Here is a 9627-nt window from a genome sequence, read left to right on the forward strand (position 1 = left end):
AAAGCCGCCAGTCGTGAGTAAAGGTCAACCACCAACCGTTTACATGCCTGAGAACAAAGACTAGTGCTCTTCCATTCTTATAAATTCAAAGGTTAATAAACAAGAAATGAAAAAGAGAGTTTTTGTTACTTTGACATATTTTGTTATCTTACTCGGTTCTGTATTTACCTAGCCGAAACAAATTACCCATGAATCACAAGGAAGTAGTAACAACATATGAAGTATCCTGCTCACCGGTGAGTCACATACAAAGCAAGGCACGCGTTCACTTAAACACTGGAACAGAAGTCAACGCAAGGTACTGCATCGGCCACCAGCGCGGTCCTCGATGCTATAAATTTAAAGTCTGGAATGTCTTTCCTTCGTCTACCAGAAAAGTTCCGGAACGTCTTTCTGTGATCTTAAATACCTTTGTAACCTATGCGTGTTTGAAATAAAATATTGTTATGATGACATAAATTTGAAGTTAACCCAAACAGATTTGAGTGATTTCCACTCCATTTTAAAATCGCAATTGACCATTATCATTGTAATATGATACGTAGGTGATGATTGACATAATTTGTCCATGACTGTTAATTTTACAATTGTTTTAACACTCAGTGTTTCTCACCTCTCTCGGTTATATAACTGCTAATGTTAGTGTTGTCACAAAATGTACGGGACGACGAATTTCACACGCTGCATACAAGACAGTTGAGGTGAGGTGAGGTGAGGTGAGGTGAGGTGGTGAGGCGAGGTGAAATTGGGTTTAACGTCGTGCTTGAGAATATTTCGCTCATATGACGACGTGCATGCGTGTGTATGTGTATGTGCGGCTGCTTGTACTAGCCAAGACTTAAGCTGGTTTTATAGTGCTAGCTCACTGAGATACCATGCCGCAGTAAAGCATGAATACCCCACTCAGACACATTATGCTGTCTCCGAGTCGACCAGTCCTTGTTGTACCCATTAGTGCCGAGCGCCAGGCAGGGACCAACAAGTACCATATTTTAACGTCTTTTGGTATGACGCGGTCGGGGATCGAACCCGCGACCTTCCGCTCTCCGGGCGGACGCCCTAACCACTACAAAAACGAAGGCGGTCCATACAAGACAGAGAATCGAGTACGTGTACAGTTAAACAGTGTGAAATTCAAACATACAGTGCATGGCTTCAGTTACCGATTGCAAAACGTCAACAAAACGACAAATTACGTCTTGACAGATTTCCGTGGGATATTGAAATCACTGAGTCCCCTCTGGTTACATTTGCTAATGTTTTCGTGTATATCAAGTATTCCCCGTGCTCATTTTCACCATGCACGAACTGCCCCAAAACGGGATTCTGTGTTCATCACCACTTCTCAATGCAAGGATCAGCCCGATCGTGTTCATCACTGTATCAAGTAAAACTTGTGGTGACGAAGACCCCAGAAAGCGCTTCTTCCACAATATACGCTCTTCAGCCAGAGAAATCACCTTCGCTTGACGATGGGTTATCCCGAGACCCTTGTTGGGAGCCTCCGTCATTCCTCGGTCAACTGTGTTACGCAGTTTTTCAAATTCCGGATCAGACAAGGGAGCCACTGGTCTCTTTGCGTGACTTAAATGCATTTGAATCATAAGAACAAGATAGCGTGGTGTAAACGGTGGATAATAACTTCCATTTTCATTGCGGGCTACAAACACAAATCGACACAGACTATATTTCATCCTCGTTTAAATCGTCCAACTTGTTGCTTATTAAGCCACGTCTTTATCCAGAAGTATACCCTTTCATGATTCTTTCATTTCTTTCAACTGTCCAGGTCTCAAAAACATTAAAGCCCATTTCATAGACTTTCTTGTCCTTGCTGGAATATTTTTCTGTCCCATTATCGCAATTTCATCGTGTTTTGGATCGACAAATCGTTGACTGGCGGAGGACTGTTCGGCGTAAGTATTCTCAAGGTACTCACAGGTATTTGCTGTGTCTTCATCACTGCATGAATTCATAACAACGTCCATATCCAGTCCCATTTGGGAACACGGCGGCATGTCACTGTCAAATACGTGTGCGTCCATACTGTACATGTGCTCTGACCAAAGTAGCGATATGCATGCGCTTGCCTTGAAGTATTCAGAAAACAAATAATCACTCATGTCAAATGACCAAAAGGAATCAAATAGCAGCCTGAAACAAGAATAATTAATCGTTAAGAATTTGAGGTAGTTCGACATGCACGTACAGAAGGGTTATGCTGGCCAGCGTCTGACGTCAGTGGCTTTGATGGGAGTGCAAAACAAACCTACGTACACAATTTAGATCGCTATTTTAACTTACATTTACAGAATAGTCAGGGAAGTTAATACCATCTAAAGCTGGCCATGGTTTAAATAGGGTAGATCACGAGGGCAACGTGTTTAACGGTTAAACATGACGTTTAGTCAGGAACTCTCTGCAGTTCTTCAGATTTAGTCAAATACAGTCATATCACAATAAGGGAAAGAACCGATTTTTGTATTTGTTAAAGGCAAGAATTGTTGAAAAATGTAGACAACCTATTTCAATATGATGTGCAACTTTGTAAGCAGAAGCAACAATCTCGTCAGAATATTTATACTAATTCAGAACACGACTGTTAAACTATTTTTATATTAATATATTTTTTTTCATTACGGATGTAAGGAAATGTATATGCTCATCGTCATCGTTTAAACTATAATTACAAATATATTTTTAACAAAAGAGCAAATTAAAACATGTCAACTAATAATCACAAAAGAACTTCACTTCAAATCAATGGTTTAATTGCATTTATGTTTCTGTTTGTACCTGTTAACTTCATTTCAACCAGATGGAAACACAATATTACATTTGAAAACTCAAGCTGATACCTACTGTTGAGAGTTATATATTGAGTAGTACTCTTTTGATATTGTTTGAGTGGCAGAGTAACAGATGTCAGATTCCTTTAGCCAATATTCCTGCATCCTTTTGAATCCCTTTCACGCCTGGGTATGGTTGAAATACTGTTACTAAACCCACTCGTTCACTAGTATCAATGTTAATATTGAACTGATACCCCCTTATATAAAAACATATATATACACGAAAGTCTGAAAAAAGGAAGTTAATGTTAATGGATGGTTGCTCAACAATTATGATATTTTTCTTACATATCATAACAAAACTTCACTGTTGTCCTAATCGAGACTCCACGTCTACATGTAAAGCCGCCAGTCATGGGTAAATGTCGACCGTTTACATGATGTATGAGGACAAAGACTAGTGTTCTTCCATTCTTATAAAGTCATGGACTGTTTGTTTAAGGTTGGATAGCCTGGGGCAGCTCACCAAGCGGGTTAGTGAAGCGAAGATATTTCTTAAAAGGATCGCCCATCGCCCGGGTGTTTTCCGCAGTGGCGGAATAAGGCTCACTATCGATATGGGTTTGTGTTACTGTTGATAACTGCTTTGTTATGCACGAGTAGCTAGACTATTATTCTGTTTCACATTGAACGTGCATGTGAACTGACTTTCTACCTGTCCATGATTTTAGGGTTTAGGTAAAAAAGTTAAAAATACTTAAAGTCCATGGGTATCAAAGTCAAACGGTTTTAAACTGTCCTGTGTGGATTGTGGATTGTGACAGCTCTGCTGTTCTTGAGTTCACCGACGATTCCAACCTAGAAGAACAACCTTAAGTTCGATGTCATTTGTTTGGTGTGGGTTCAAACAATTCACATAATAATACGCATATACGCAAGAATCTTTCTTTTTTTTCGAAGTAAGCTGTTTAAAAACTAATTTTGACATAACACCCCTTTTCTTTGGAAGCGAGGGGTTGCAACAATGATAACACAACACACCTTCGTTGTTGTTGGTTATAGTAACAGGTAACCATTATTTACCTGTTGAGACTGGCCGGTGGACAAATCGATTATGTAAATTTTGTAACTCACCCGCTGTTGGTGATGAGTTTCACTACCTTTTCAGGTGCCAAGCTCTTCACCAACAGCGACAGCGGTATATACCTCAGTATGTCAATACCTGGCCCAACCTTTATACACTTAAAAGATTACTTTGTTCAAAGAAAGCTAAAAATGCTGAAGATTTGTCAAAATATATTAAGTGTATCAATAGAAGTCTAGATATAAATACATGTAAAATTAAATAATTGTATCATTCTCTAACGGCATCCTTGTATATATAAATATGTATGCATATTGTATTGTACATTATCCTGCCTCAATTATATCTCTCCAAAGCCATCTTGGTGTATATATATATTCAAGTTGAGTTCTACTTCAATCATGTACCACCGTTGGTGGAAGTTGAGAAAAATAAAACCTTCGAACCTATAGTGGACTGATTGTGAACACTGATGTTCCCGGGAACACATGTTCTTCATCACCTGCGATGACATGTGTGTAGACTTCTATGTCTACATCATTTCTGCAGTAAGTGTAAATGTGTCAATGACAATTACAGTACAACCAGAAATTATTGAGAATTTAAAGATTGTAATTTTTATTATTTTTTTCACTCATTACTCACGTATTAAATGTGAATATTAGCAGAACATAACTCCAGATTCAAAGACAGGTGAACAGTTAGTATTTTGTCAAGTCACCATGGGCAGCAATGCAGGCTTCAATGCGGCGGGGCATACTGCTGATCAAAGAAGTTAGAAAGTCGTGGTCCATGCTGTCCCAATATCGGACCACCTCTTCTTTCATTTCAGCAATATTTGTCAGATTTTTCCTATTGACACTTTCCTTCATAAGTCCCCAAACATTTTCTATTGGATTTAGGTCAGGGCTATAGCTTGGCCAATCTAATAATGTCATATTTTGGGTCCGAAACCAGGCCTGTGAATGCTTTGAACGATGTTTTGGGTCGTTGTCCTGCTGGAAAATCCAAAAGTTTCCATAGAACACATGAGCAGATGGAAATAAATGTCCCTCCAGAATATCTGTGTACCGCTCACTGTTCATATTCCCTTCAAATACACAGAGGGGAGTTGCCCCTAACACAGATATGCCATCCCACACGTTAAATTTCGGACTGTACTTTGGGCGCTGATACAAAGGTTTTTCAGTTTGTTTGGTCCAGAATTTCAGTGTATTAGGAAACAGACACACAGAACTTTCATCTGAGAAAATCACAATGTCCCAGTTAAAATTTCTATGCTGTAAGCACCAGTTCAACCTTCGCTCCATTTGTTCAGGTTTCATGATCGGTGATGGAATTCCTCGACTTTTCTGCCAACCCATTGCATGCAGCTCAGTTCTAATTGTCTCCTTACAGACAGCCACAGTTCCTCTATCAATCATATCCAGCCTTAAGTTTTCTAAACTCTTTCGTTTGTTTTTAGAAACAAGAATACCAAGCCGCCTCCTGTCACCGACAGTCAATTTTCTGGGCCTACCTGCGCCTCCCTGGTGCTCAATGCCATATCCATTTGCAATATTTTTCAAAACACGATAAACAGTGGACACAGGGATGCCTGTTCTACCTGAAATCACTTTAGCTGATCTGATGTCCTTGTTATAATAATCTAAAATCAACTTCCTCTTCTCTAAATCGTCCATACTGAGTATCACTGAAAATGTCGTCTGCTAGCAAGTAAACAAAGGGGATAACTCTTCACAAACTAATGAAAAAGGATTAACAGAGTTGTCTCTCTTGAATGAAACCAAGCACTTGATAGCTCGTCTAGGTTGTTTATACTAGAAATCCAATTAAACATATTCCTAAAATTCTCAATAATTTCTGGTCATACTATAACATGCCACTTTTGTTCAGATTGTAAGGATGGTCTGCACATCTCCATCACAAACATTTGGGGTCTTAAGTCTCCAGTGTGGAGATGTTTTACTGTGTTTTATCGTCAAAGAGTACCAATCTGTGGGCGATATATCTGCACTTTTTCTCAGCTCATATTTCCATAGCAGATACAACAGAGCACACAAGTAAAATATCACCAATGTAATGGTATTCGAATGATGGCGTTTGTCTGGTATCAATCCGGCAATAGGCTTGTCCTTTATTGAGTCCGAAGAAATACATTAATCATCGGACAAGCGATACATTTGGTTTGTTGACGTGAATGTATTACATGTAATGTTAAATGAAATAGTTGAGTTGAAATCCAAGATAATGCGTTATTTATAATTAAAAATAATACAAGATTTTCATTTCTGCGCTTAATGATTATGACGAAGCTAATGGTATCATTGTCTCTGGCACAAAGAAATTAACCAACAGGAAACATCAACCGATCAAATAAGAATGACTTGAGGTGTTTACTTTAAAGTTATTTAGGCGCTAATTGTTCCCAGTGTTAGATTTAACATGGTAGCCCAGCTCTACAGTTAGCTTAATTCTATCCTGACTTAAATAACCAGTTTGGTGTACACGAAAATGTATGCAGTTGTGAGACCATTGCCTCGAAAAACGCAAATCCTTGAATAAAGACGAAGCCACACATATATTCCATGATATTTTGTGAAATTGGTGACAAGAAACTGCACATGTATTTTCAGCGGTTCATAGCTTCGACAATCTTCAAGTCATTTTTTCTCAGTTGACATTTGAAATCTATTCATTCAACGTATTGTAATGAATCTAAATATAATTTTTTTTAATTTTGACTTAGATGTGTGATTTAGTCATAAATACATTGACAATAGTCAGGGTGTAAACTATCTCTCCGTGGTAAACATTCTTTCACGTTTTCAGTATCTGCTCTGAGACCTGGGTGCTGAAGCTTTGCATCCATGTACGTTTTTTAAACCCACCTACATAATTACTATGGTATTGTAACCCTCCTTATAGCAGCCTTATGTTAATTGACATTTCTTATGAATAAGAAATACTATTGTATGAGAATGTGGGTATTTTGTAAATTTCTGACATATGACTTTAGAAAAAAGTGATTGTGTCGGTTTTCTTTGGTTCATGAAGCCGAACGGACATGAATATGATGGCCACAATGGTCTCGGGTCACAGAAGTGCAATCTAATTTTCTAAAATGATCTGGCCGGACATTGCTAGCCGCCTCTTGCATCACTACCATTACTCACAACACCACATCATAACAGGTGGATATATCAGAAATAGCGCACAAGAACATCATACAGAGTGACTTTATTGTACATCTCAAAGTCCAATAGAATTTGTATGTTACATGAGTGGCTGTGCATGGTAACATCATGATAATGCAATGAAACATTGACATTATTTTGATGTCATATTATATATCTGGCATGTCCAGCAGTTAACACCAGCGACGGGACAATTTCCAAAATGACAATTAATACTTGCCATGGTCTAGTGTGTGAACAAACACATTCAGGTCAATAGGGGAAATGGCATCGGCATATTTAACTGGTACGTCAAATCTAAAGATACCGCCAACATATCCGAAACAAAACATTTTGAAATCCTTACGAGGTCTCGAAATACATACATTTTGCCCTATAGAAAAAAATGAGATCATGCAATCCATACTATATGTTCAGTAATTTGTATTTATCAGTATGAATCGTCTTTTGATATTTAGCGCTAGTTACAGGAGATTCAGATAATCAGAACAAGGACACTTTCTGAAAGACACAAAGCAAACCTAAACTCGATATACATGTTGCACATTTCAGAAACTGTCGGGTTAACGTACGTGTAGATGCTATGCTTTCCTGTTGAACTATCAAGCCAAATTAAATTAATGATCTCTATTGTTACTCGCCTGCTCTGAACACATATTTAACAAGTTGGTGTTAATCATAAACGTTATCCCTATAATTTGATGATTTGATCATGTTGCATGTTGACTAACGAGTTTAAACTAAAGGTTTAAACTAAACAATAATGGCCCATTCAGGGCCTCAGTAAAGCTTTCAAGAAGTTTTATGGTAGGCATGTTAAGGAAATTTCCAAATTTGATGCATCGGTAACAAAAATGATGTCCGATGCAATTCCCTATTTTGACTTATACGTTCCTGAATTATTTCAGGTGAACAACTGACTAGACTTAGCATATGTTTATGACGGGTGGGGCAGGATACGCTCACCTTTTCGTGAACACCTGTATCATCACTATTTCATAGTGATTAATAAACACATGCACTGTCATCGTATCGCATGGTGACAATCACTGGATTGTCTGCTTCAGACACGATTGTTTACAAACAACATCATACAGCTGTAATACCGTTGAAACAAATATCTGCTTATGATATAGTCACAATCGTACAATTGACTCAGCTTTATGATAGGACATTTAAAAGGCACACACATCAGATTCAGAACAATGGAAACAAAGTAGTCACTCATTAATAGCCTCAATGCCCCACAATCACCTCCATTACTTCCTCTCCACGTCCTGGCGTACCACTTAATGAGCGAGTAACCCAACACTGGGCTTTGATATCATGTAACAAAGTACATAAACACTGTCAATTTTAATGACAGTTGCCCGATATAATTCCATTCGTCTGGAACTCTGGAGATATGTTGTATGACAGACAAACATTTCACATGCCATTTCAACACACTTCTAATGTGTATAAACAATCCCGCCAATGACATCATTTTCAAATCATTTCCATTTATTTTAAAATATCTAAAACTGATCACTTAACTTTGAATCTTTCTGTCTGTTTAATTCCAATTAAACATATATACATGGGAATATTGAATTTATTGCCACACATTCCAAACATGCGGCACATAAATTCATAATTAGACATGCCAATATAATTTGCCATGGTGATGTTAAATTGCAAACTTGTTGGAACACATGAAATTCATTATGTCATGCAGTGTTGTTAAGCGCCATGCGGGTGGCAGGTTTAATAAATGTGAGATTAGATTATTTTTTAGATTTACCCAGACTCTCTCAAAATGAGTAAGACTTTGAAACAGAACGGATCTAAAATGACCATAATTCTGGGTAAACCTTCCAACGGCGTTTCTCTGCGGATCAGCATACGTCCCCATTACATCTTTCTTCTGGGATCAGGTGGCCTTGTGACCTCTGTGTGTCATCGCACTGTTGACGGTTGATAATGCCTGATCACGACTATCATATTTACATGCTGCTGTGAAGTTAAAGGAATCTTGGTGACAGCGCATTTAAACAAGAATCATCATAATATTGTCGAAGATGAACCTCGGTTTGTTTCATGGTACCTATTCTCCATAAGTATATGGTGTGTTTTGCTCTCAAATAATAATTCTTGATGACTAACAGCTGACAACATTGTTTTTCTAATGGAAAATAGTATAACAGGTTTCAGGATAGGTATGTCACATCTGCGTATAGTTTTACAGAAGTCAAGTGTTACACAAAGGAAACTTCTATTCTGATCAATCTCTCTGTAAGTTATCCTAAACCAAAGCCCGTAGACCTCCCTGTTGTCGATGGTGTTTATTTGGCAGCTGATGATGGTGGCTTGTTATTAACAGAAGATATCACGGAGACGCTCAGATACTTATACAAGTATGTATTATTTGGCAGCATTCGTCAGATTTACTTCTAAGGCAAAACGTTGTCCCTGTGTAACCGTGAAACAGTCACAACCTATGCAGGCAACTCATCCGTTGAATAGCGCCTTGTGTATGATGCACTACCTGGGCAGAAAAAAATGAATATATGTC

The sequence above is a fragment of the Haliotis rubra genome, unplaced genomic scaffold, assembly GCF_003918875.1.
Source record: "Haliotis rubra isolate DU_JTF1 unplaced genomic scaffold, ASM391887v1 Scf693, whole genome shotgun sequence".
Classification (NCBI taxonomy): Eukaryota; Metazoa; Mollusca; class Gastropoda; order Lepetellida; family Haliotidae; genus Haliotis; species Haliotis rubra.